Source organism: Panthera leo, chromosome D3, assembly GCF_018350215.1.
Source record: "Panthera leo isolate Ple1 chromosome D3, P.leo_Ple1_pat1.1, whole genome shotgun sequence".
In the NCBI taxonomy this organism is placed as follows: domain Eukaryota; kingdom Metazoa; phylum Chordata; class Mammalia; order Carnivora; family Felidae; genus Panthera; species Panthera leo.
In genome coordinates this window covers 1,235,557-1,263,312 of record NC_056690.1, presented here as the reverse complement: position 1 = coordinate 1,263,312, position 27,756 = coordinate 1,235,557, and the positions used below count along the sequence as shown (strand labels likewise).

The window sequence follows — 27,756 nt, the reverse complement described above, 5'->3', positions numbered from 1 at the left end:
CTGCGGGCCGTGTGGCCGGGGCTCCCACCTCCTGCCTTGTGGTCAGGCCCCGCCCGCGGGAGCCCCCAGAGCTGGGGGTGGGGAGAGAGGCTGGGTCATCCCTGCAGGCTGTGCCAGGGGCAGGAACTCTGGTCAACAGCCCAGGGCCACCGAGCCTGTGAGCCCTGCCATCTCTCCCGATCTTGCAGCGCTGTCCCTTCCCTGCCTCTCAGGCCCAGGGAAGCAGCTCCCGCGGGCTCCTCTCTGGTTTCCTAACTTCTCTGCTGGATCCTCCGAAAGGAGCCCCTTCTGTCACATGTCTTGTGTCTTCCTCTGAACCTCCGGGTGCTGTATTTCCTGCTGGGACAGGGACAGACAGCGCCTGGATTAAACAAAACAAAGAGATGCCTCATGAATCCCTCCCCCGTCTGACAAAGAAATCAACCTCCCCCTCCAGTAAAGGGAACCATCTGTGCGTCTGTGTCTGGACTTTGCCCCTGAACTAGCATTCGGGACCGGATCACAAGGTCAGACAGTGCCCACCTCCCACGCCATTGGGGCCACGATGTGGCCCTTGTGCGGGCCTTTCCTGCAGGCTGGCTGAGGTCAGCTGAGGCCGGCGGGGCACAGAAGGGGAGGACGGGGCGTCTGGCCCAGGAATTCCCGAGAGGCGCATCCTGGGGCCGCGTGGGAGGTACGTGAGCCATCGGGTGGTCCCCAAAGAGAATGGAGGCTCTTCCAGAGGCTACAACAGGCTCCATGTGGCCACCTGTTCCACTAACTTGGGGCTTCCAGCTGGGCCACAGCCTGGGAGCTGGACACGGCAGCCGTGTGTGGGTGGCCGGGACCTGCTGCCACGCCAGCTGCCACTTGCGGCCTCCTGAGCAGATGTGGCCCTCCCAGCACAAGAAGCCCTGGGCAGCTCCTGGCTCCGTGGGGCCCTGTGAGCCCCTGGGGGGCACCTCCTGAGCTTGTCCTCCCGGGGTGGCCCCGGGGACGCTGAGCCAGGCAGGGCCTGCTGTACAGGCAGGGGGGCTTCAACCCCCCACCTAGAACCCACGCGTGGCTTTGCTGCGTGTCACAGGCACGGACTCCCCTCGCTGGAAAACGTAAATGACACGAAAGTGCATGGAGGAAAATGGGGGCCTGTGCCCTCAGACCCCACCCGTGGGTGGGCTGCCGATTCTTTTCCAGTATTTTGAATATTTTGCCTATAAATGTCACACGTGTCTAGGGCACAAAAGTGGGCCACGATACACAGAAAGTTCTTAGTTTAATTTAACTCTGTTCCACGAGCAGCGTCCCGGTGAATATAGGTCCACACCCTGTTTTAAAAAGCATTAGAGTATTTCATCGTGCGCACACCCCCGGGGGTGAAGTCACCACTGCTGTCTTGTTGGAGCCTGAGACGTCGTCAGCGGGCTTCCCTCCTGGGGCGCCCTCGGTGTGGACCCTGGGCGCCACCTGGGCACGACCTCGCGGGGAAGATACCTGCAGCTGGAAGGACACCCGGAGCAGCTGCGATGTTGTCAGCAAACCGCGTGTGTCCTGTCATCGCACTCCTGGACGCGTCACCGTGCCTCCTAACAGAAGCTGTCTGCCCCAGCACGCTTTGTCACAGTTCATTAACAATTCCTCACTCAAATGTAATGCTAGCCCACGTGCAGATCCCGTTCTAAACTGTAATTTCATAGTGGGTTCATTTGAACCGAGGTCCAGACAGACTCTATGTGTCATGTATGAACACCGTGTCCCCCGAGTCCCTCCAGATCTGGTCGCGGTCCCTCCCTCTCCCACATCATGGGTTTCCACCCCCCAGGTCGACTAGCGGATGAAATCACGCAGGGGGCGGGGGTCTCTGTTCCAGCGCCCCGTGTTCTCATTTTAGGCTCCCACACTCCTGCAGCTTGAAATGAACTCTAACAGCCGTGTCGACTCAGCTTGGTTTGTCTCTGTGACTACCTCACAGGCGAAGGTGGCGTCGGTCGTGTCGGGAGGCGCGTCCCGGCTGTCCACCTCACTTCCTAGGATGCTGAGGCCGCTCGGTGATTCAGGTGGTAACAGTCTGCCCCCAGGTAGGTTTCACGGAACCTTCCACCTGAGGGTTTTAACATCCGCTGAAATGATCAGAACTGATTTTTCAGTAGGGTTTTGAAACTTGCGGTTCTCTTCATTTCCTCTGATACTATTTGAGTTCTTCTCTTTATTTTTTAAAGTGGGCTTTATACCCAGCGTGGATCCCAGAGCGGGACTTGAAGTCATGACCCTGAGATCAAGACCTGAGCTAAGGTCAAGAGTCGGGTGCCTAACCGACCGAGCCACCCAGGGTTCCCAGATTTGCACACTCTGGACGTTTCATATGAAGGTAATCGTACGGTACGTGACTTTTTGTTTCTGACTTCTTTCAGTCGGGATAACGTTTTCGGGTTTCACCCGTGTTGTAGCATTATTAGCACTAATTCACTCGCGTGGCTGAACAGTATCCCATCGTGTGGGTAGACCACTTGTTAGTCCATTCATGGGTGACAAATATTTGGATGGTCTTCACACGTCGGCTGCTAAGTGTAGCGTTGGCAAGAATGCTCATGGACAAGTATCAGAGTGGAACTGCTAATCCTACACTTAACTCTTTGAGGAAATGCTCAGCTGTTTTCCACACCGGCTGCACCGTTTTACGTTCCCGTCAGCAGTGTTTGAGGTTTCCGCTTTCTTCACACCTTTGCCGACACTTGTTACTTTCTGTTTTCAAAAATTATCACTACAGCCCTCCTACTGGCTGTAAACTGGAATCTCGCTGTTGTTTTGATTTGCTTTTCCCGGTGGCTACCGTGCCGAGCATCTTTTCTCGGCCATTTGTGTATCTTCTTTGGCGAAATGTCTGTTCATCTCATTTGCCCGATGTTTAATTGGGTTGTTTGTCTTTTGTTGTTGAGATGTAAGAGTTCTTGGTATATTCCGGATACTCCGCCAGTATCAGATTGATGATTTGCACACGCTGCCTCCATCATACAGGCTGTCTTCCCATTCACGATAGCGTCTTTGTTGTTGTTGTTTGAGACAGGGTGCACGAGTGAGGGAGAGGGGAAGAGGGAGAGAGAATCCCAGGCAGGCTCCGTGCTCAGCGCAGCGCCTGATGCAGAGCTTGAATTCCCGAAACCATGAGATCATGAGCTGAGCCGAAACCAGGAGTCGGACGCTTAACCGACTGAGCCACGCAGGCACCCCAATAGTGTCTTTTAATGCACAAGAGTTTTAGATTTTGTTGAAGGCCAGTTTAGTTTTTTCTTTTGTCATCTGTGCTTTTGGTGTCCTAAGGATTCATTTTCAAATCTGAGGCCATGAGGTTTTCTCCAGAGAAATACATGGTTTTAGCTCTTAAATTTGGATATTTGATCCATTTTGGGTAATCTTTGTATGTAGAGTGAGATAGAGTTCCACCTTTTCTTGTGCATGGGTTATCCAGTTGTCCCCGCACCATTTGTTAAAGGGATTGTTGTTTTCCCATAGAATGGACTTGGAATCTTTGTCAAAAACCTCCTGACCCCTGATGATACGGGTTTCTTTCTGGACTCTCATCCCATTTGTCCATCATTGTACTGATAGTGCACTTTTTTTGATTACCACGGCTCTGTAGAAGCTTCGAAACAGGGAAATGTCAGTCCTCCAACTTGGTTATTTTTCAAGATTGTCTTAGCTATTTGGGATAACTTGCAATGCTGTGTGCATTTTAGGGTCTGGTTTCCCATTTTTGCCGAAAAAGGCCCTTTGGGACGTTAGCAGACAATGCATTGAATCTGTAGATTGCTTTGGATAGTTTTGACTTAACAATATTGAATCTTCAGTGAACACAGGATGTATTTCCATTTATTTAGGTCTTTTGAAATTTCCTTCAGCTGTTTTGCATTTTCAGCATTCAAATCTTATACCTCCTTGATGAAATTTATTCCCATGGGTTTTATTATTTTGGTGCAATAGTAAATGGAATAATTTTCTTAATTTTTTAAATATTTATTTTTGAGAGAGAGAGAGCATATAAGAATGGGGGAGGGGCACAGAGAGAGGGACACAGAGGATCCAAAGTGGGTTCTGCGCTGACAGCAGAGAGCCCGATGGGGAGCTTGAACCCACAAATTGTGAGATCACGAGCTGAGCCAAAGTCGGATGCCCAGCTGAAGGAGCCCCCAGGCACCCTAATTTTTAAATAACTTCTGACTAGTGTGTGAATGTCCAGCTGATGGTGGTGGTTTGGTCTTGTGTCCTGTGAGTGCTAAATTCTTTCACTGACCCTGGCAGTGTGTGTGTGTGTGTGTGTGTGTGTGTGTGTGTGTGTGTGTGTGGATTCTTTAGGGTTTTCCGGATACAAGATCAAGTCCTCTGCAAGTAGGAGAGACTTTTCTTCTTCATTTCCAATGTGTATGTTTTATTTCTTTTTCTTCTCTATTTTTTTTTTCTGATTAGCAATACCAGAATGTTGAGTAGAAGGCATAAGCAGGCATCCTTGTCCTGTTCCTGAACTCTAAGAGTTTCATCTTTAAGCGTTGAGTATGATATTGAGTATGATGTTATGCAAAGCTTTTTAAAAAATCATTGATTTTTTTTATTGTGGTAAAATACACATACTGTAAAATTTACCATCTTAATAATTTTAAGTGTACAATTCAGTGATATTAAGTACATTCATATTGTTATTACCAGTATCTGTCTTCAGACCTTTTTTTTTTTTTAAATATTTATTTTTGAGAGAGAGAGAGAGAATGTGAGCTGGGGAAAGGCAGAGAAAGGGAGACAGAGAATCCCAAGCAGGCTCCACACTGTCAGCACAGAGCCCAACATGGGGATCGAACTCATGAACTGTGAGATCACGATCTGAGCTGAAATCAAGAGCCGGACGCCTAACTGACTGAGCCCCTCCCCCCCCCCCCCCCCCAAGAGCCCCTGATGTCACACTTTTTAATCTTTTTATATGTGGATCTGTTAAGATATTATTGTAGCTGTAACTGTTTATAACACTTCTGTCCTTCAACCTTTATACTCCAGTGGTTAGCACACACCACCACACTGTATTTCTAGAGTTTTCTGAACTTGACTGTGTACTTGCCTTTACCAGCGTGCTGTTTATTTTCACATTTCTCACGTTGCCGGTTAGCGTCCTTTTGTCCCATGTGACAGGCGTCCTTCAGCAGGTCTCGTAGGCAGGCCTGGTGTTGATGCAGTCCTGAAGCTGTCGTTTGCATGGGAAAGCCTGTCTGGCCTTTATTTCTGAAGGACAGTGTTGCTGAGAAAAATGTCCTGTTTCTGAGCTCACTGAATTTTCTTCTGCTCGGTCTAGATGATTCTGAAGCTTCTCTCTTAAATTCTTCACACCAGTCATTGAAATCTTCAGCTCCAAGATTTGTTTGGTTCTTTTTTTATATATATAATTTATCTTTTAAATTTACACCCAAGTTAGCATATAGTGCGACAGTGATTTCAGGAGTAGATTCCTTAGTGCCCTTTGCCCATTTAGCCCATGCCCCCTCCCACCACCCCTCCAGTAACCCTCAGTTTGTTCTCCATATTTAAGAGGCTCTTCTGTTTTGTCCCCCTCCCTGTTTTTATATTATTTTTCCTTCCCTTCCCTTATGTTCATCTGTCTTGTATCTTAAAGTCCTCCTAAGAGTGAAGTCGTAAGGTATTTGTCTTTCTCAGACTACTTTCGCTTAGCACAACACCCTCTCGTTCCATCCACATAGTCGCAAACTGGTTCTTTTTTTATGTTTTCTGTTTCTTCTTTGACCACCTTCTTGTGACCTTGTACCGTTTTCCAGATTTCATTAAATTACTTGCATTCACTTGTAGCTCTCTGAGCATCTTTAGAACAGCTACTCTGAATTGTCAGGCAGCTTCTGGGTCTCTGTTTCTTAAGGGCAAGTTACTGAAGGTTTAAACGCATTCCTTTGGCGAAGCCATATTTCCTGATTCCTCCTGATCCGTGTAGCCTTACGTGGTGTGTGTGCATTTGAAGCAGCAGTCACCGTTGTAGACTTCGTGGACGGACTTCAGGGGGGAAAGACCTTCCCTGGCAGATGGTTTTGGGGCGGTGAGGCCCAGAGCTGATGTCCAGGAGGTTGTGCCGTGACCCTGGGCCTAGGGGGGCAGGGTGCCTGGTACGGAAGTGTGTGGTGGCACCGACTCCAGGATGGTCTGGTGACTCATTTGTTGATGTCGCTGGGGCCCACAGCGCTGACAACCGCGTGGTCCTTGGTGAGTGTTGTCCCGGGGCCACAGATGCCGCGAGGGCTGCTAAGTCCCCAGTGGAGCCTCCAGGGCCGGCAGCAGCGACCGTTGGGGCCAGGGGTCTGTGCACACTCGGCTGCAGGCACGGCTGGAAGGGTGTGCACAGCGGCGGGAAGCAGTCGCAAAGACGCCCAGAGTTGCTGGGCGCGGGGTGGGGGGTGGGGAACCAAAGTGCACAGCAGGTCCGGGAATTACCGTGGGCACGCTGGTGGCTGCAGGGGCCCTGGCCGTCAGTGTGCCCTTCCACGGCCGCACAGTCTGCCCCTGGGCACGCGCACCACGGTGGAGCCGGTGGTGAAGGGCGTCAGGCTGGCGGGCGCAGGTGCAGAGGCTGGTGCTGAGCGCGCACACGGTGGCGGCCACCAGCCACGGGCTCTAGGAGGGGGTCGTGCCCCTTCAGTCAGTCACGGAGCCTGTGATGGCGTCTGGTGCTGGTCCTGGGGCTTTGGTTGGGCGGGGCCCCTGGGGGGCAGGGGGGCAGGGGGGAGGGGCAGGGGGAGGGGGAGGGACTCGGGCAGCTGGAGTCAGACGTGCAAGCACTTGTGTGGCAAAAGCTGGCGGAAGGTGCTGGGTCATCTGCGAAACAGGTCAGTGGGCACCGCGCCGGCTTTTAAGATGTGGCATGTCCCCCCCCACCCACCCCACCTCCCCCCCAGTGGACCCAGCTGGTCCTGGGCTTCTCTGTTTTCAGAGCTTTTTCTGTTCTTTTTCTTTTTTTAATTTTATTTTTGAGAGAGACAGAAAGGGAGGGAGAGAGGCAGAGAGAGAGGGAGACACAGAATCCGAAGCAGCTCCAGGCTCCCAGCTGTCGGCACAGCGCCCGACGTGGGCCTTGAACCCACTGACCACGAGATCGTGACCTGAGCTGAAGTTGGACACCTCGAAGTTGGCTCAACCGACCGAGCCACCCAGGCGCCCCCTGAGATTTTTCATTAGTGATTCACTCTCTTTGCTTGTCATAGGTCTCATCGATTTTCTGTTTCCTCTTGAGTCAGTTGTGGTGGTTTGTGTGTTCTAGAAACGTGTGCGCTTCACGTCGGGCATCTATGTGTTAGTGTGCAGCTGTCCACAGTATTCTCACAGGGTCCTTTTGTCTCTGTAAACAGTAATAGGTAAACAGTCATTTGCAGTCATTCCTGATTTCTAGGCCGGGATTTTTATATGCCCAATGACTTTTGATCCGTTACAGCAGCCGTTGTTCTTTTTGATGTTTGAACTCCCCCCTGCCCAGCAGGATCCCTCGTGCGGCTCCTGCGTCCTGCTGACACAGTTCCCTGACCCTTCGTGGAGGCCTTGCCTCATGAAACCTCAAGATGCCCCAGGCTGGTCACACACACTCCCCGCCTCGACCCGGGATCAGTTCTTCAGAGCCAGACGCCACGTGTGTGCGGTCCCTCTACCTGCATCGCCCTGTGGCTCGGCCGTTTAATCTTTAGGTCTTGACGCCTTCACGGCACCCCGCAGACGTGGCCGGACTTCTCCTTCAGTACTTGGTCTTTGCGGTATTTAGCACGAGGTGGCTGGCGATGGCCTGTTAAGGTCTGGGCCTGCTACTCCCAGGGATGATCTGAGTCCGGGCCTCGGTGACGCTCGCCAGGCCGGACACCGGCTGCAGTGACGGAGGTAGACGGGCACGTGGGGGGCTCAGTCGGCTGGGCGTCCGACTTCGGCTGAGGTCATGATCTTGCGGTTCGTGAGTTCAAGCCCCACGTTGGGCTCGCTGCTGCCCGCGAAGAGTCCGCTTCGGGTCCTCTGCCCCTCTCTCTGCCCCTTCCCCACTGGCGCTCTCTCAAAAATGAAAAAACATTAAGAAGGAGGCAGGGCCTGGGGTCGTCGTGAGCTACTGAGCCCCGACTGCAGCTGTGTTTGCTGTCAGTACTCGGCCTTTTCAAGCACGCAGAGAAGGAAGAGTAACAAAAAGCCCTGTTTTCTTAAGTCAGCAAGAACCAGGTTGAAGTCTTGCAGCTAAGAGTCCAAACTTAAAAAATGATCTTCTCCAAGCTTTTCAGGATTTTTGTCCCCGACACCTGTTACCATGACAACCACACATATTGTGATGAGTTAGTGCCATGAATCCAGGAGGTGAAGAGGAAGCTTATGGGATTTGTCTCCCCCAAGCTTATACGTTTCAGTGTTTCGAGATTAGATCTCCCAGCCATTATAAAGTTCCGGATGTTTCCCCGAGCAAGGGCAGCCTTGGGCGGGGGGGAGGGGTTAAACCCTGTATGTGCAGGCAGCAGTGCAGGAAGAATCCAAACAAGTGTGTCTACACTGGCCTGGGATATCTTCCTAACTTCTGGATGTGTTTACTCTGCTTTGGGATTTTCCCCTCGTTCATGACCAGGGATGTCTCTCTAATTCCATGGGTCCGTCTACACTGGCCTTGCAGATCTCCCTCATTCCCAGGAGTTGCTATACTGAACCGGTATGTTGCTGTAATGCCCCAAAGGTTTCTTTCCTGATTTGGGCTGCCTTACTAATTCCCCACTTTGCCTAAACTAACCAGTGAACCCCCTAATTCCCTAGAGGTGTCTGCTCTGAACAGGTCGCGCTCCGTAATACGCAGGCATGTCTCCCCTCGCCTGGGCTGTCACCCCATCCCCCCCTGTGGATCCACCTGTACTCGGGATGGCTCCCTAATTAGTCCCTGATTAGTCCACCCTGCTGTGACGTGTCTCTAATCCCCCAGGTGTATTGCTCCGATATGGGTTGTCTGATCCCCAGGTGTGTCTGTGCTCACTGGGGATGTTGGGGATGTTTCAGTAACTCCCTGTATGTGTACACTCTTCCAGAATGTTTTCCTAGCTCTCTGGTCTGCCTATCCTGACCTGCTATGGCCGCCTAATTCCCCAGTGTGTCTACTTTGACCTGATGTCTTCCTAGTTCTCTAGGTGTGTGTCCCTGACCTTGGAAGCCCCCATAATATTCCAAGTGTCTACACTGACCTGAGTTGTTTCCTTAATCAGCAGACGTGTCTACTGTGGCATGGGTTTTCTCCCTAATTCCCCATTTTTACACACTGACCCGGGACATGTTTCTAGCTGTCGAGATGTGTCTCCACTGACCAGGGACGCGTTCCTAATACCCCAGCTTTGTATACTGTGTTCTGGGATCTTTCTCATATTACTCAGTTTTGTCCCCCTTGAGTTGGGACAGCTCATTAGGACCCCCGTTGTGGCTACTCTGTCCCTACTTCCAGTGGATGTCTGACCTGACCTGGTGTGTAACAGACGTCATCCAGGTGTGCCGTGACCCCTCACGGCTCTCTTACCTTTATTATGTGCACATTGCTTTCTGATTTCTTTCTCGTTACCTAGTTGTGCTGTCGTGACCCGGGACATAGCCTCATTTCCTCAGATTTGTCTACCCTAACTGGAGATAGCTCCGTAATTCCTGAGTTGTGTCGGCACTGACCTTGGAAATCTAGTTCCGTGACTGTGTCAACACTGGCCAGGAATGTCTCCCTGATTTCCCAGGTGTGTTTACTGTGACCAGGATGTGTCTCAAATTCCACAGGTGTTTCTACACTTCCCTAGAAGGCTTCCGTGGTTCCGCGCCGGTGCACACATTGTACGTGACGTCCCTAGAACTACAGGTGTGTCCTCTCCGCCTCCCTGATTCTGTAGGTGTGTCTACTCCAATCTGGAACGTCTCTTACTCCAGCGCGTGTCTGCCTTAAAGCTGGATGTCTCCCCAGTTCACGGTGTCCACACTGACCAGGGATATCTCCCTCATTGCCCAGCTGTGTCAACTCTGAGGATGTCTCCCTCATTTCTTAGTGGGTCCGCAATAGCCTGAGATGTCTCCCTAATTCCTCCTGTGTGTAAACAGGTCTTGGGATGTTCTGTTAAATCCCAAGGTATGTGTCCTGACTTGGGATGCCCAATTCCACAGATGTGTCAACAAGGACTCGGGATATCTCCTTAATTCTCCTGTGTGTCTACTCTGACAAGGGTTATTTACCTAATTCTTCGGTTTTGTCTGCATTGAACTAGATGCCTTCCTAACTGCCTGTGTGTTTACACCGACCTGTGACACATCTCGAGTTTCACAGGATCGTATACCCTGGCTTTGGATGCCTCCGTGACTACTCAGGTAAGTCTACTCAGACCCGAGAGGCCGGTCTAATAACCCAGGTGTGTCTCCACTGATCTGGGATGTTGGTGTAAATCCCAAATTGTGTCTACCGTGACCTGGGATGTCTCCCTAGTTCCCAGGGTGTGAATTCTAACCAGTGGTGTTTCCCTAATTTCTCATGTGTGTATCCGTGACCCGGGATGTCTCCATAATTCTCCTTATGTATCTACCATGATGGAAGATGTCAAGCTGTTCCTTAACTTTGTCTTTGACCTCAGATAGCTCCCTAATTTTGCCCAGGTGTGCCTACCCAAACACGGATGTCTACCTGATTACCCGGACGTGTCAACTCTTACCACGGATAATTGCATGATTCTCCAGTTGTATCTACACTGACCTAGGCTGTTTCTCTCTTTCCCCACATGTGTCCAACACAGGTTGGTTGTCTGCTCAATTCCCTGGGCCTGTCCACGCTGATGAAGGGTGTCTCTCTAATTCCTCAGGTTTGATCACTCTGGTTGGCTCGTATCCCTTCTTTCCCGTGTGTTTACCCTGCCCGGTGATGTCTCCCAAATTTGCACACGTGTCTACTGTGATGTGGAATGTCTCCCTAATTCCCCAGGTTTGTGTTCACTGACCTGACCTGGGGTGTCTCCCTAATTCCACAGATGTGTCTACACTGACCTGCAGTACATCTCTGGTTATTCAGGAGTTTACCTTATCGTAGGATGTCTGCCTAATTTCACAGGAATTTCTATACAGAATGAGGATGACTCCCTAGAACCCCAGGTGTGTCTGTTACTACCTGGGACGTTTCTCTTAATTCCTCAGTTGTGCTTACACTGACTTGGGAGATCGCCCAAGTCCCCCAGGTGTGTCTACACTGACCTGCAATGTTTCCCTAATCCCCCAGGTTAATCTGCTCTTATCAAGGATGTCTAATTCCTTCATTTCCACTTTGATCTTGGACGTCTCCCTAATTCCCTAGTATTTCCTACCTGACCTGGGATGTCTCCCTAATTCCCTGTTTGTGTCTACTTTAATGTTAGCTGTCACTCTAAATTTCCGGGTATTTCTAATTACCTGGGTATCTCCCTAATTTCCCAGGTGTGTCTGGGATAGCTTCTCATTGTCCAAGGGGTGTTTGTATTGACCTTTGATATCATCTTAATTCCCCAGGTGTGTCTACACTGAACTAGTAAGTCTATAGTTCCCTCGGGTATGTCTGGTTTACCCGAAAAGTCTCTCTAAATCCTTTGGAATATCTATACTGACCAGAAATGATTCCTTAATTCCCAAGTTGTGACTACACTGAACTTGGATGACTTCTAAATTCTCCAAGAATATCTATATTTACCTAAGATGTCCCTTGATATCTGCCTAAGATCTCAGGTTGCCTACCCTGACCGGCTATGTCTCCATGATGAACCCCATGTGTCTGTTCTGACCTGGAATCCAGTTCCCGGTTTGGTTTCCTCGGGCTTGGGAATCTTCCTCGTTCCCCAGGTATGTTGACTCTGACGTTGTATGTCTCCCCAAATTACTAGGTGCATCTTCCCTGACCTGGCATGACTTTCTATTTCCCAGTTTTCTACACTGACACGAGATGTCTCTCTTTTCCCTAAAATGTGTTTACTCTGACCCAAAACGTTGGAGCTGGCCACCAAGAGGATGTGACCACCAGCTGATGCATGAGCTACACCAGGCAACTGGAGACTCGTCACCCTCCCCACCCCCCACTCATTAGCATGTACCTTCTGCTCGCCTTCTCTGCTTTGTTCTCAGAAGCTGCCCCAAGGACATAGCCTTCGATCGATCGATCGATCGATCGATCGATCGTGATGTGGTGTTGAGACCATCTAGATGTAATATGTGACTGAACCCAGTTAAGGTCTCTATTTAAACTTTCAGGGTTTGGCGAGTGGGTGAAGAGATCTACCCAAGACAAGCCTTGAATGTAAGTTCTCTTGCTTATTAAACCCGCCACCTACCAACCTGGAATGATCTGCCTCTTTCTTTGTCTCTCTCTGCCCTCCAGGCAGGAATGCTGGTCTCAGATTTCACCTGGGAAGCTCCCGAGGTTGCCACCCTGACTCTCCAGGCGTGTCTAACTCTGACCTTGGATGTCTCCCTAGTTCTCCAGGGAGTCTCCTGTGACGTACGAGATCTCTTAATTCCCCCTGGAGTGTGTCCACTGGTCTAGGTTGTGTCCATATCTCCCCAGCTGTGTCTCCTCTAATGTGGGGCATCTACCTAGTTCCCCAGATGCGTCTCCTCTGGTGTGGGTGTGGCTCACATTCCCCTGATCTAGTCTAATTCCCTAAGAGTGTCTGCCTTGACTCGGGAGGTCTCCCTAATTCCCCACGTGTGTCTATACAGACCTGGGATATTGCTCTCAATCCCCAGGTGTGTCAGTTATGACTAAAGGTGTCTTATCCCCAGATGTGTCTACGCTGCCCATAGGTGTGTCTACTCTGACATGGTGTCTCTTCATAGATCCACACGTGCTTTTATCCTGAGTTGGGTGTTTCCGTATTTCCCTAGGCATGTTTACACTGACTTCAGATGATTCTCTGCTTTCTCAGGTGAGTCAACACTGACTAGGGTCTTGTGTGCCTTCTCTGACCTGGTGTATCTACGGAGAACCCCAGGTGTTTTTGCTTTAACCTTTTTTTTTTTTCCCCTCTCTCTGTAAAGATGTGTCTACCCTGATCTCTAATATCCCAAGTTTGTCCACCCTGGCCTGGAACGTCTACTTTTCAAGAGCGTCTACCCTGACCTGGCTATCCCGCTAGCTCCCCAGGTGTGTCCATACTTGACTCGGTTGTCTACACCACTTTGGGACGTCTCCCTATTCGTCCGGGTATGTGTTCTCGAGAGCTAGCTCCTTAATTCTAGCGGCGTGTCTACTCAAACCTCACGTGCCTCCCTATCGCCTTGGATTTTCTGAAATATCTCCCCGATTTCAGGTGTGTCTAAACTGGTGGGGGATATATCTAATTCTCAGAGGTGTTGACTCTGTAATAGTTCGCCTTTCTGAGTCTGCAGGGGTGTCTGTCCTGACCAGTGAGGCCTCTCTAGAGCCTCGTGTGTGTCTACACTGACTCGGGATAAGTGTCTAACAGTGCCAGAGGATCTGAAGTGGAACGGGTCATCTCCTTAAGTCCCCCTGAGTGTCTACGCTGCCTGGGATGTCTCCCTAATACGGCAGGCATGTCTACACTAGGACTACCCTCTAATTCCCCATGGGTGTCTACTCTGACCTTGATGTCTCAGCATATCCCGAGTGTGCTTACATGGTCTTTGGAGGTTTCGCTAATACCCCAGGTGTGTCTGTCCTGACATGGGTACTTCCTTACCTCCCACAAGGGTCATTCTAACCTGGGGTGCGTCCCTGGTTAACCGAGGATGTCTACACAAAACTGAGATCTCCCCCTCCTTCTCGGGCTACGACACTGACATGGGCTGTCGTCTTATTTCCACAGTTCTGTGTGCGCTGACATGGCATGTATCCCTGACACAAGTGTGTCTGCGCTGACCCGGGATAGCTTCCTAATGGCACAGGTGTCCGTCTCAAACCCGGGATAACTCCACACACATCAGATGTGTTTACTCTGACCTGGCATATCCTCCTAATTCCTTACTTGTGTCTACACTACCTGGGCTATCTCCCCAGGTGTGTCAACACTGTCATTAGGTGTCTCATAGCCCTGTCTGCGTAGCATGGTTTGGGATTCTCCTAACTCCCCAGGTGTGTCTACTCTGAACTGGACTATTTCACAAATTCTGCTTGTGAGACTACACTTAGAATTCATATTAATTTCCCAGATGCGTCTTCCGTGTCCTGGGGCATGTTGCTAATTCCAGAATGGGTCTTCCCTGATCTCACTTATCTGCTTAATCCTCCGGGTCTGTGCACACAGACCTGGGAGGTCTCTATGAATTCCCAGGAGTGTCTACAGTGACCTTGGAGGTGTCCTTAGCTTCCCAGCTCCGTGCCTCGGACCTGTGTGGTCTGTGTGGTCTTCCTGGGTCCCGGTTGTGTCTGCAGAGCTTAGCGTCTTCCTTTCCCCGGGTCAGGCCACACCGTCCTGGGAGGCCTCCCTACTTTCCCGGCGTTGTCAACACTGACCTGGAACGTGTCTAAGACCACAGATGTGACTACTGTGACCTAGGATGTCACCGGCGTTTCTGCTCTAACCTGTGATGTCTCCCTGTTCCCCAGCTCTGTTGATCTTGACATTGGCGGTCTCCTTAATTACACTAGTGCATCTACTCTGACCTACTGATGGCTCCCTGACGCCATGGTATGTCACACTAAGAAATGAGGTCTCTTCTTACCTGGCAGGTCTGCGTGCTTTCCCGTATGTCTCTACTCAGACCTCGGATGTCTTTTGAAATCTCCAGGTAGGTCCGCGCTGACCCGGAGTATGACCCTCATCCCTCACGAGAGTCTTCACTGACCTTGGATTTCTTCCTGTCTCCTCTGGTGTGTCTTCTCTGTCCAGATAGGTCTCCTTAAATCCACTGGTGTGTCTGTTGTGACCTGGGTTGTCTCCTTAATTTCCAAAGTAGATCTCCGCTGACCTTGAAATAGTTTCCCCACGTTGGTCTAAACTGACCAGGGAGGTCTCTAATTCTTACTGCGGGTCTTTTGTGACTTGGCATATCTGGCTGTTCCCAAGGAGTGTATATCCTGACCCGGTGCGTAGCCAGAAGTCCGTAGGTGTGCCTCCACTGACCTGGGCTGTCTTTATACTTTCCTGTGTGTGTCTTCTCCGACCGTTATCTCACCAGCGCTCTTACAGGGCATATGCCCTGGGTGGTCTTTTTCTCCATGTTTGTCTGTCCTAACCTGGGATAGATCTCTGATACCCCAGGGGTATCTCCCCTAGCCCAGGATGACTCCCTAACCCCCAGGTGTTTCTGCCCTCGCCTGGGTGTATCCGTGATCACTTGTGCATGTATCCTTAATGGGATTACCTTCTAATTCTTCGCGTGTGCTTGCTTTCACCTAGGTCGGCGCCTCACTTGCACAGGTGTGTCCACTCTGACGGAGGCTCTAACTCCTGGTTTGCGCCCAGTTTCCCAGATGTGTCTCTACTGCCTTGCGAAGTCTCGTTAATTTCCAATTGCGTTCTTCTGCGTGGCATGTCTCCCTTCTCCCTAATTCTCCATGGGTCTACTCTGACCTAGAAGTCTGAATTTTTCCCTGTTTTGAATCTGGCTAGAACATCCCCCTCGTTCCCCAAGAGAGTCTGCACTAATCAGTGAGGTCTCCCTAATTGAGGGAAGTTTATGTCTAAAGTTCCCTCAAACATCTACGGATGTCACCGCCTCGGTACGGCAGTTCCCCAAGTGTGTCTACACCGGGATGTGTCTGATTCCTGAAGAGGATGTCCGCGTGATGCCCAGCCGTGTCTGCCCCGGACTGGGGTTCTCCTCAGTTCCCCAGCGTGCCCAGCAGGGCCTCTCTCAGTGCTCGGCTGCCTCCCTTGCGGGGAGGCCTCCTGATTGTCCAGATGGGTCTGCCCACACCTGCGCCGAGGCCCTTATTTTCCAAGACCGACTTGCCCGAGTTGCTGTCCTCTCGGCAGTGCCCCGGTTGTGTAAACACTGACCTGGGATGGACACCGACGTCACCAATGAATCTAAGCTGACCTGAGGTGCGTCCCCACCTCACCAGGTGTGACTGTTCTAGGACTTTACTGCCTCTCCAGGAGCGTCTTCTCTGAATGGTGATGCCTACTTCCTTACTTGGGAGGTCTTTTCTCTTGTGTGGGATGTCTATTTCCCAGGTAGGTCGTCTTTGAACTCGGCGGCCTCCTTACTAACCCAGGTGTGTCTATACTAATTTTCCAGCTGGGTCTCCACTAGCCTTAGATGACCTCCAGTTCCCTAGTCATGTCTACACCGATTTTGGAAGTATACCGATTTCTTCGGAGGTCTACAATTACCTGGTACACTGCCTGATTTCCCAGTGGCATCAACTTTGAGCTGGCATATTTCCGTAATTCCTCAGGTGCATCTACACTGACGTGTCATTTCCCAGGGAGGGGGGGTCTTCTCTGACTCAGAGGTATCTCTGTTTCTGTGTGTTTGCCTTCTCTTATCTTGGATGTCTTATCACCAGGTGTCTCTACCGTAATCTGGGACGTCCCCTAATTCCAGCATCCACCCTGATCTGGGATGTATCCCAAATTCCTCAGGTATGTCTACCCTGACCTGGGGCATTTCTCTAATTCCCCAGGAATGTCTACTCTGACCCAGGATATCTATTTCCTAGGTGGATCTAGACTTAACTGGGCTCCTCCCTAATCCCCCGGGTTTGTCTACGTGAACTTACGTCTCCCAAGTTCCCCAGGCAGGTCTACACCAACTTGGAATGTCTCCCTAATCCACAAGGTACTTCTCCTTTGGCCTGGGACTGTCTCTGTCACCGGGTGTGTCCTAGACTCGATTATCTCTTGTTCCCGGGTGTTTCTGTAGCAACCTTGGACAGCTCCCCAGTTCCTCAGGTTTGCCTAAACGGACTTGAGATGTTTCCTTAATACCCAAAGTGTGTCTGTCCTGGCTTGGGATGTCACTCTAGTTTTCAGGTACATCTTCAGTGACCTGGAACGACTCCCTGTTTATCCCCTGATCTGGTTGTCTCTCTACTCTGGCATGTCAACACTCATCTGGGATGTTTAATTCCCTATTTGTATCTGTTCTGACCTAGAATGTCCCATTGATATCCCAGGTATGTCTACACTGACCTGAGAGTTGTCTAATTCTCCAGGTGTGTTTACCCTGAACCGGGACTTTTCACTAATTCCTCGGGTGTGTCAGTGCTGATCTGTGTGGTCTTGTTTTCCAAGTGTGTCTTCGCTGACAAGGAACGTCTTCTCTGTTCCCCTGAAATATCAACCAGGGATGTCACCCTAACTCCCAGCTGTAACCCTCCTGAGCCGGATTTTCTCCCTAATTCACAAAATGTGTCTACTCTTGCCTGGCATCTATCTTTATTTCCCCATATGCCTCTACTGACCTCATAGGTCTCCCTAAAACCCCAGGTGTGTCCACACTGACCTGGGAGGGCTTTTTTGGGTGTGTGTAGTCTGACCAGAGAGGTCTCCTGAGTCTACGCCGAATTGGCCTGTCTCCCCGGTTCCCAACGAATGTCTACATTGTCACGGGAGGTCTCCCTTAGTCCCCGTGAGTTTCTCTGCTGACCTGGGATGTCTCGTTTCCCAGCTGGGTCTACTCTGACCGGCGAGGTCTTGTCAACCTGACTTGGGAGGTCTCCCTAATTCCCCGTTTTGTCTACGTTGACCTGAGTTGTCTCCCTAGCTCCCTGGCTCTGCCTACTTTGACCTTCGATGCCTTATTCCCCAGGTTTGTCACTTCTTGCCTGGGATGTCTGCCTAGGTCTCCAGGGTGTCCCCCTACTGTAGGATGCCTTCTCACCCCCCTGCTTCATCTGGTGTATCTGCACCCACGTGGGATGTCGAGTTCTGTAGGCGAGTCTACTAGAAAACTAAAATCCAGAGCGCTTTACTTGAGCTGAGTATTTTACTGAGAAACCAGCATTTTGGAAATGGGGACACATTCAAACGGCAAGTGGCTACGAAGCGGCTCTCAGCTGTCACAGGCCCGTCTGTAAAGCAGGAATGTGCAAGTCCAACACTTTCCATTGTGACTGGAGTTGGTGACTGACATGGCTTTTCAGTGCATCAGCTTACTTGAATATAGCTGATTAGCTGGGAATCTGTAAAGTCATGCTGACTCGAAGAAAGCTCAAGTGTTGTTTAAAATTGGAGTTATTAGCATTTTTGGAATCAGGACAGTTTGAAAATCTGGTTAGGTGACTATGAGTCTGGTATGGGGGCATACCCAACCTGTGGTCTCCACTTGTTTTATTTTTTTTAATGTTTATTTTATTTTTGAGACAGAGACGGAGCATGAGCAGGGGAGGGGCAGAGAGAGAGAGGGAGACACGGAATCCGAAGCAGGCTCCGGGCTCCGAGCTGTCAGCACAGAGGCCCCCAGCGGGCCTCAGACTCGTCGACTGCAAGATTGAGACCTGAGCCGGTTGGACACTCAACCTACTGAGCCACTCAGGCGCCCCTCGGTTTCATTTGTCTTTTAAGATTTTATTTTACTTTTGAGAGAAAGGGAGAGAGAGAATCCCAAGCAGGCTCCATGCTCAATGTGGATCCTGATGTGGGGCTCGATCCCACAACCCTGAGATCATGACCTGAGCCAAAATCAAGAATTGGACACTTAACCGACTGAGCCACTGGGCACCCCTCCATTTCATTTAAAAAAAAAAAAAATCCCTTCCAGCGCTCCTGGGTGGCTCAGTGGGTTGTGTCTGACTTTGGCCCAGGTCATGATCTCATGGTTCATGAGTTTGAGCCCCGTGTCAGGCTCTCTGCTGTCAGTGGGGAGCCCGCTTCAGAGCCTCTGTCCTCCTCTCTGTCTGCACCTCTCTTAAAAATAAACATTAACATAAAAACCATCCCTTCCCGTCGATCACTCTCCCTGTTGAACAGAGAGCGGCTGACTATTTAGCATCACGTGACCCTTCTTTGGACATTGAAGATCATGAACCAGAATCTCATTAGGTTCTTCAGCTCGCATGGAGATCACGATTAGTGTTTACTGAAGACTCTTGAAAAGATACACAATAACGGGTATTAACACAAGAAACAGGAAGATAATATCAAATGTCTGGAAAATACCCCAAATCCAAGATTCCCATTTGCCCAAGTTTAACCACCTGGAAAGATCAAATTGGTTATAATGAGATTGTTTTTACTTTTACAAGTCAATCTGCATTGTTTTTTATAACGTGCAATTGGGTTTTAATTTTTTTTCTGAGTCATGTATGTAGGCACAACATGACGGGGCGCCTGGGTGGCTCAGCCTATTGAACGTCTGACTCCGGATTTCAGCTTGGGTCATGATCCCAGGGTCGTGGGATCGAGCCCGGCGTTGGGCTCTGTGCTGACAGCATGGAGCCTGCTTGGGAGTCTCTCTGCCCGCCCCCCACCCCTGCCGCCCTGCCTGTGTGCACACAAAATAAACATTAAAAACCCACAATGTAAAAGTGGTAACAAATTCTTATGTAACTGTAGGTATTCTTCAGTAGATAGACCCACCAAGGGAGTCTTGGAGAAATACCTTATAAAGGTAGGCACTCCTAGGCAACCAGGTCAAAATCCCAGATTAGTATAGAAGCACTTTGGGAATTAGACATCCCATCAGTATAGACGCACCGGGGGAATTAGGCAGATCCACGAGGTCAGAGCAGACACATCTGTGTTGCAGGGAGACATTACTGGTCAAGTAGACACACGAGGGGAGTAGGAGGAGTAATGTTGGGGCTTCGAGAGAAACTCTAGGTCAGGGGAGGCAGACCGGGGATGTAGGGACCATCCTGAGAAATACTCAACTCATCTTGAGAATTATGAAGACACCCCATGTGAGTGTGGACATAGCAGGGAATAAGGTTACAACAAAGGTCAGAAGAGCCACATGGGAAATTAGGTAGACATCCTCAAGTGCAGACCCTCCTGGGTAGAGTTCAGATAAGAGCAGGGGAAAAGCTATGCAGGTACATGTACACACAGCTGATTATTAAGGAGGCATCGAGGTGCGGCTGACATACAGCAGGGTAAACAGGGAGACATTCCGGGTCAGAGTAGACGGAGCCAGAGAATTCAAGACCTCTGAAGTGAGAGAACACACGTGGGGAAACCGGTTTCTCAGGTTAGTATAGAAGTTCCCGAGGAATCAAGGTGACGTCCCAAGTCATGGTATCTTCCCCTGGGGAAACGGGGCCATCTTAGGATAGACACAACCTGGGATACTAGGGAAACATCCCTGGTTGAAAGAGATGCACTTACTTTGTAAGAAAGTAGACACGCCCCATCTGTGTAGACACATCTGAGTTATTAAACAGATATCCCGGTAAGGGTAGACCTACCTGGGGAATTAAGGAGACATTCCAGGTTACCGTAGACATTCCACATCAAAATAGAAACAGGGGAACTCAGGGGACATCACGTATCAGGGTAGACACATCTGGGGACCTGGGGAGAGCCTGGATGGGAGAGAGATTCCAGATCAGGCTAGACACAGTGGGGGGTGGGGGGTAGCAGTGTGACATCCTAAGTCAGGGAAGACACTTCCCTAAGTTAGGGAGGGATCCCAAGTCAGGCTGACCTACCTGGTGCATTCAAGGGTCACTGTAATCAATGCAGACACGCCTGGGGACTTAGAGACACCACAGATCAGAACACCTGGAGAGATAGGGAGATACCTCAGGTCACTGTGAACACACTTCTGGAGTTCGGGAGACTTCACTGGTCAAGGTGGATGACCTGGGGGAACAGCCCTTCGTGAACAATACAGACACACCTTGGTAACTAGAGAGACCTCCCAGGTGAGATTAGATGCAACTGGGAATAAGAGAAAGAGCCCAAGTCTGTGTCAACACACCTGAGGAACGAGACCTCCAGATTCACGGTAGACACGGCGAAGGACAAAGGCATACGTCCCAGGATACGCTGGACAGTCCTGAAGAACAGAGGCGCTCAAGGTCCAGAGAGAGAAATCTGGAGAATGAGACATCCCAGCTCAGAGCAGACACTCCTGTGGAGCCAAGGAGACCTCTTTGGTCGGAGTAGAAATACGTGGGGAAACGGGTCGTCCCAGGTCATAGATTCACCGTGGAATTGGACACCTCGGTCACGTTAGAGTAACCGGGGAGATACACCGTGTCAAGGCGGACACTTACGACGAAGCAGGGAGACAACCCAGGTCAGAGGAGACACACCTGGGGGGTTAGGGAGACCACAGATCAGAGTAGACATGCCTGGGAGACCAGGGAGATCTCGCAGGTCAGCTGGACACGGGGAATGTGAGACATTCCGATGCAGGGTAGGCCTGCCCGAGGAATTAGGGAGAGATCCCCGCTCAGACATACACCACTGGGGTTTTATGTGAACGAAAAGGTCAGCGTAGACACTCCTGCGAAACCAGAGGGACACCACACCTCAGTATGGACACACCTTGAAAATTTGGGACACGTCCCGGGTCAGGATAGACACAGCTGGGGTTTTAGGAAGCCATCCCTGTTCAGCGTGGACACATCTGTGGATTAGACATCCCAGGTATGAGTAGACACGTCTGAGTTGGACATCTCAGGTTACGGCAGGCACAACTGGGGAACCAGGGAGGCTCCAGGGCAAAGTGGCCACGCCTGAGGTGTTAGATGTTCCGGGTCAGAGTGGACATGCCTGAGATACTAGGTAGTCACAGCAGGTCAAGTGGAGACATCCAATGTCGAGGCAGACGCAGCTGGGAATCTATGGAATCAGACTAGGTTAGTGTTGACACACTTGGGGAATTAAGACCGCTCAGGTCAGTGTAGACATAACTGGTATATTACAATAAAATACCGCTTTTTGTAGACACATCTGGGGAACTAGTCAGCGGTCCAGGTGAGCTGAGATACATCTCAAGAGTCGTGGAGACCCTGAAGGTCAGGGTAGGTGGACTCGGGGAAGTAAGCAGACGTGCTGCGTCAGAGTACAACAGAGCAGAGAGGGGACTTCCAGAGTGGTACCAATAAACACGAGACCTCTCAAGTCAGTGGACACACGGAGGAGGAATTACACATCCCAGGTCAACACCTAAAGAGTTAGGGAGACAAACCAGGTCACGACAGAAACATCTGGGATTAGAGATTCACTCGTGCCCATGTGGACACAACTGGGCTCTAGGGATGGACCAGGTCAGAGAAGATACAGGACTTTTCAGGGATAATACGAGTTTAGGGTAGACACACTTGGAGAACAAAGAAAACATTTCAGGTCAGGGTAGAAACACCTGGGGAGTTAGGGGGCTATCCAGTGTCACTGAAGACACACGTGGTGAATTAGGGACACATCCCAGGTCAGTCACAATTGATGATAAGGTATATCTCAGGTCAGAGAAGACACTTCTGGTTATTAAAGAGAGAAAATCAGGGAGGGCACCCCTGGGTGATTGGGGGACACCACCTTTCAGGGTTCACACACAGGATTAGGGATACGTCTCTGAGTGCGTACCAGAGTAGGCACACTCAGAGAATTAGAGAAACCCCACAGGTCTCTGTATTGCAAAGACCTCATTGATCAGGGTACATACAGAATAAGGGTCACCTCCCAGGTCAGAGTAGACATACCTAGAGATTTAGGGGAATATCCTTGATCAGTGTAGACCCACGGGAAAATTGGCAGACTTCCAGCATCGGGGCAGCCAAACCTGGAGAACTGGGAGACACCCACTGTCAGTATACATGCCCTGGTGACAAGGGACATATACTAGATCAGGTTAGACCTAACTGGGGAACTGTGGAGACATCCCAGCTCAGGTATACTTCCCAGAGGAACTTGAGATACAATCCGGATCAGGGCCACCACGCTTGGGGAACTGCTATGGATGTAGCTCACGTCAATGTCGTTAAAGTAACCAGATTACGCCCAAAATGGAGTCACTAATGTTAAGCCCCGTGTCAGCAAACCAAGACTTACGTGTCTATGCTCTGCTCTCCCGGAAGAGGAAGGCCTAGGTCAGCCAATCAGCTCTCACCTGCTGACCTGCTCCGAGACTTCCCTGGGGCCCATGTAATAAGAGTAACCATGCTTACCCATCAGCAGATGCCCAGCGAATCTGCCCGTTCCTGCTCACGTGGTCTAAGAATCTCGTGCGTCGTGCAGCTCTTTGGTGCTCCTTTCTATCGCTAGGTTGCATGCTGCCTGACTCATAATCACTAAATAGAAGCCAGCTAGATCCATAAATTGACCAGAAAATGTTTTCTTTGAGAGAGAGAGACACAGACTCCGAAGCAGGCTCCAGGCTCTGAGCTGTCAGCACAGAGCCCGACGCAGGGCTCGAACCCACGAACGGGGAGATCATGACCTGAAGTCAGATGCTTAACTGAGCCACCCAGGTGCCCCCAAAATTTTCTTTTAATAGTGTTGATGACAAGGATGGGATTCAAAGACTGCTAATGGCTTTGGGGATGACAAGAAACGTGGGCATGGGTGCCTGCTGAGCCCTTTTGAGTTCTTGGTCTTTCTCATGTTTCCACAGCCGCGGGGAAGTTCCTCTTGGATCTGAGCTCTACTCTGTTTGCGTTTGAGCTCCCGGGTCTGATGGGCTTTTCCTGGCCAGGATTTAGTGGGCCAGCTGGAGCTGGCAGGTGGTTCTACGTGGGAATCGGTGGCAGCATTTCATGTCTGGGTAGATAAACCTGGGGCATTAGAAATCTAGTTCGGTGAAGACACAAAAGGGGAATTGGGGAGACATCCAGGTCAAGTTAGACACATAATGCAGAATTAAGGCCCTAAGGCCTTAAGAATTAAGCCCCTAAGCCCTGCGTTACCCACAGTCTTGACGTGTTGGGTTCTGCTGGTGGGCCCACCATTCCACTTGGGGAACTACTGGCGGTCTTGGTGTGACCCTAAGGTAAGAGCGACAGATCTGCCAGACAGACACCGAGGAGACATGAGACCTAAAGTTCTAGAGAGCGGAGAGCTCCATATTCTTGTGCCCCAGCTCTTTATATGGGAAGTGGGGTTCCGGAGCGCATACACAGTGGCAGAAATGGCAGCGTCTAAGGGCAGCCCTGAATCACAGCGGCCGTGGTCGGAAACCTGCGACCTAGACCAGCTTGTCCAGTTACAAGTTCTCAGCCAAGAACGCACTACAAAGGGCAGAGGAAAAATTAATTTTTCCTCGTCTACAGTCTCTGGTGACCCAGACGAGACCCACTGGGACACCGCACCCGCTCCGGAGCCTACACACAGGACCCTGAGGAAGCGGAGAGGCCGGCAGAGAGAGTGGGGTCAAGTTTCATGTTGTCTCTTCCCTTTCAAATCCAGACTGTTGTGAATTTGGTTTAGGGATCCCCTCCGGTCACTGACCCTCTCCCTCCCAGGGACACCTCCTGCTTTCCTATTTGTCTTGCTGTGTGTCCCGAGACTCTGCTTGGCTTTCTGCCTGCCTGGGGCTTGCAGGCTGTGCATTCTTGTAAGTGCAAGGTCGGGGCCCCGAAAATATGGCTGGCCTGAGATACGGGTTGCACCCCATTTGTGGCCACCATCCCACTGACTGTTGCCAGCTCTCAGGGGAACTTTCTCAATCTTGCCTATCTTTGGGAGTAGTTCTGGATCTTGGGAAGACTAAATCTTTTGCACCCTCCTAGGACATACATCTCGAGTCCATGGATATGTCATAAAAGGCTTATCAGTTTTGCTTGAGTAACTTGATCTACCTTTGGTTTAAAAGAAGCCAAAAAAAAAAAAAAAAAAAAAAAAGGTGTACTATTGCCAGGAATATTTACTGTTTATCTCCGCTAAAACCTACAAATAAGATATTTGGAAGGATTTTTATAATGAGCTCCAAGGTCAGAAGTAGGCCAAACTGGAAGCTGATATTAAAATCCCAATGAAGGAGGACACAGCAATCAGACAAGACAAAGGAATAAAAGGCGTCCAAATCGCCAAGGAAGTGGAACTTTCACTACGCAGACGACACGATACTATATAGAGAAAACACTACAGACTCCACAGGAAAACTTAGAACTGATAAGTGAATCCAGTAAGGGCACAAGATACAAAATCAGTGTCCAGAGTGACACCGGCATCATGGAAGCATAAGGTACCTCCTTTAACAACTGGGGCGCCTGAGTGGGTCAGCTGGTTCGGCATCCGAATTCGGCTCAGGTCATGATCTCATAGTTCCTTGGGGTTCTAAGGAGACATCCTATGTCAGTGCATCCCATTCCCATGGGGAATAAGAAGCATTCCACTTGACTGTTGGCACATTTGGAGAATTATCTTCTGACTCTGAAGATAAAGGAGACGTAACTGAAGAATACACAGACTACGTCACTATAGATACAACTGGGGAATTAGAGTGACATCCCTTTTCGGTGTCCACGCACCTTGAGAATTAGGGAGACACACCTGGGTTATTAGGGACACCAGTGATGTCAGGGTGTCTATATCCAGGGAACTGGGTAACGTCTCAGGTCAGGTAGACTCACCTGGGGAACTAGCAGGACATCCCAGGTCAGGGTAGAACTCCGGGTTACTTTGAGACATCGGAAGTCAGAGTATTCATATCTGGGGATTAGGGAGACACTCAGGTCAGAGTAGAAGCACCTGGGTAGTTAGAGAAACATCCTAAGTCATGGTAAACACATCGGGGAATTAGTAAGAAATCCCAAGACAGAAAACACATCCATGGAATAAGAGAAACGTCTCAGGTCACGGTCAACACCTATGGAATTCGGCAGACAGATCAGTGTGTGCACTCAGGAAGTAAGAGAGAGCCCAGGGGTGTGCACGTACACGTAGGGACTAGGGAGACATCCCGGTAAGGGAAAGCCAACCTGGAGAATAAGGAACATATCCTAGGTCAGAGGAAAAACACCTGGGAATCGGTGGCAGCATTTCATGTCTGGGTAGATAAACCTGGGGCATTAGAAATCTAGTTCGGTGAAGACACAAAAGGGGAACTGGGGAGACATCCAGGTCAAGTTAGACACATAATGCAGAATTAAGGAAACATCAAGATCAAAACAGACTCAGCTATGGAAATAGGGAGACCTCCCAGTTCAGAGCAGACACACTCGAGTCAGGCACACATCCCACGTCTGGGTGGACAGATCGACGGAAGTAAAGAGCTGTCCCAGGTCAGGGGACACATACCTGGGAGATTGGAATCAGGCTGTGGCACACACCTGGGGAAATAGGGCGGCCCCCCCGGGTCCCTCAGTACATGCCTGGGGAGTTAGGGTGTCCCAGGTAGAGCAGGCCCCTGGCTAGAAGGGAGACATCCCAGTTCAATGGAGATGCACCTGGACAATAACAGAGACATCCAGGGTTGCCAGAGAAAACACACTGGGATTTAAGGAGACATCCTAACGGTGTGTAGACCTACTCGGGGTATTAGGGAGACATCTTATGTAAGGATAGGCACGTCTGGATTATCAGCAGGTCACAGATTAGATAAACCCGGGGAGCTAGGCCGTTTTCCCTTGTCAGGGTAAATAAGCTCGGGGAGAGAAATATCCAGGGCAGAGGAGACACGCCTGGGAAATTAGGGAAACGTGCCGTATCAGTGTGTGGACCTCAGGTCGCTGTAGATACGCCCGGAGGACAACGAATCACTTCGACTCAGAGGGGACGCCCTAGGTTCACGGAGACCTACCTGTACACTTAGCAAGACTCTGTGTGTCCAAGCAGACACATCTGGGGAATTAGACACTGCTGTTCGGGGCAAGCGCACCTCGAGTGCCGGGGAAATATTCCCGGTCGGACACACACCTGGGGAGAGCGGTCCACTTCCCAGAAGAGGCACTGAGTTAGGGAGGCTGCCTGCCATGCGAGGGCGGGCACACCAGGGAGTCGGAGCCCGCAGATTAGTATGGACACACTTGGGGCATAAGGGAGACTCCCGGCTCAGATATACGTACCTGGGAATTAAAGAGCCCGGTTCAAATTGCTTTTTCCAACTTTGAGACGTAACTGACACATTACATCTAAGTTTAAGGCGTACAGTGACCATGTGAAGCCCGTATATATTGCAGAATGATTAGCGCGAGCTTAATTAACGTCCATCAGAGTGACGACAGCATCACGACAGCTGTCGATAAGCTCCTTTAACAACTGGGGTGCCTAGATGGCTCGGTCGGTTAAGCGTCCGACTTCGACTCAGGTCATGATCTCACGGTTTGTGAGCTCGAGCCCCACGTCGGGCTCTGTGCTGACGGCTCGGAGCCTGGAGCTGCTTCGGGTTCTGTGTCTCCCTCTCTCTGGCCCTCCCCCACTTGCACTCCAGGTCTCTAAAAAATACATACACATAAAAAAAAGGTATTTCCTTTAACAACTAAAATTCAGCTTCCATCTCCAAACTTACGTGCGTCCGTGGGAGCCGTGTGATCCAGCACCTGACGCAGGTTGCCTGGGAGGGTCTCACCACCATGCTTTGGGCGATGGGCAGGCAGACCACGGTACAGGCTTTGTCACTGGCGGGACCCTGTGAGCCGGCTCTGGTCCCTCTCGGCTGCAGTCTGGGGGTGGCTGGATAATGCTGACGTGGGCAGACCACCCATGGGCGAGATAGCCTTTGTAGCAACCCAGGTTTCTAGAGGAGAAGTTCCAGCATTCTGTTGGAAAGAAAACGTTACAGCGGCACCCCTCCCCCAAGGCGGCAGAGCTCAGAGACACGGGCGGCATCTCTCCTGCAGGGGAAAGGGCCAGTGGTGACGGCCTCGCTTCCCCCGCTGTGCAGGAGGCTGCTAAAGAAACGCATTTTTCTCTTGCAATGCCCAGGGCGTTAAAGGGGCTTCGTGATTGGGGGAAGGAGATCAGGGATGAG

The 27,756-nt window shown here is 50.6% G+C and overlaps 5 long non-coding RNA genes across 10 annotated transcripts; 2 read left to right on the top strand and 3 right to left on the bottom strand.

Annotated features, from left to right (window-relative positions):
- Nucleotides 1-223: 223 nt before the first annotated feature.
- On the bottom strand, nt 224-21,476 carry LOC122203697. Of its 3 annotated transcripts, none has more exons than XR_006195304.1 (5): nt 21,393-21,476; nt 20,821-20,936; nt 20,549-20,621; nt 20,306-20,422; nt 224-361 (listed from the first exon to the last, which is right to left on the bottom strand). It is a non-coding gene; the product is annotated as an uncharacterized LOC122203697 (long non-coding RNA). The 3 variants fall into 3 exon arrangements; XR_006195305.1 differs by lacking the exon at nt 224-361 and adding an exon at nt 19,607-20,048 and having other exon boundaries at nt 20,821-20,973; XR_006195303.1 differs by lacking the exon at nt 224-361 and adding an exon at nt 19,607-20,048.
- On the top strand, nt 10,985-12,485 carry LOC122203698. The gene is made up of 4 exons (XR_006195306.1): nt 10,985-11,121; nt 11,718-11,838; nt 12,244-12,289; nt 12,371-12,485. It is a non-coding gene; the product is annotated as an uncharacterized LOC122203698 (long non-coding RNA).
- Nucleotides 12,630-18,290, top strand: LOC122203696. 3 transcript variants are annotated; one of them, XR_006195301.1, is made up of 7 exons: nt 12,630-12,917; nt 13,030-13,135; nt 14,681-14,739; nt 15,351-15,998; nt 16,195-16,354; nt 16,466-16,541; nt 16,619-18,290. It is a non-coding gene; the product is annotated as an uncharacterized LOC122203696 (long non-coding RNA). The 3 variants fall into 3 exon arrangements; XR_006195302.1 differs by having other exon boundaries at nt 15,351-16,354; nt 16,619-16,737; nt 17,710-18,290; XR_006195300.1 differs by having other exon boundaries at nt 15,351-16,354.
- Nucleotides 21,477-21,620: 144 nt separating the features above from the next.
- On the bottom strand, nt 21,621-23,167 carry LOC122203699. Its single transcript, XR_006195307.1, has 3 exons — nt 22,899-23,167; nt 22,550-22,637; nt 21,621-21,689 (listed from the first exon to the last, which is right to left on the bottom strand). It is a non-coding gene; the product is annotated as an uncharacterized LOC122203699 (long non-coding RNA).
- A 1,776-nt stretch (nt 23,168-24,943) lies between these two features.
- Nucleotides 24,944-27,552, bottom strand: LOC122203450. Of its 2 annotated transcripts, XR_006195186.1 has the most exons (3): nt 27,295-27,552; nt 25,418-25,496; nt 24,944-25,217 (listed from the first exon to the last, which is right to left on the bottom strand). It is a non-coding gene; the product is annotated as an uncharacterized LOC122203450 (long non-coding RNA). The 2 variants fall into 2 exon arrangements; XR_006195185.1 differs by having other exon boundaries at nt 24,944-25,496.
- Between the last annotated feature and the right edge of the window lie 204 nt (nt 27,553-27,756).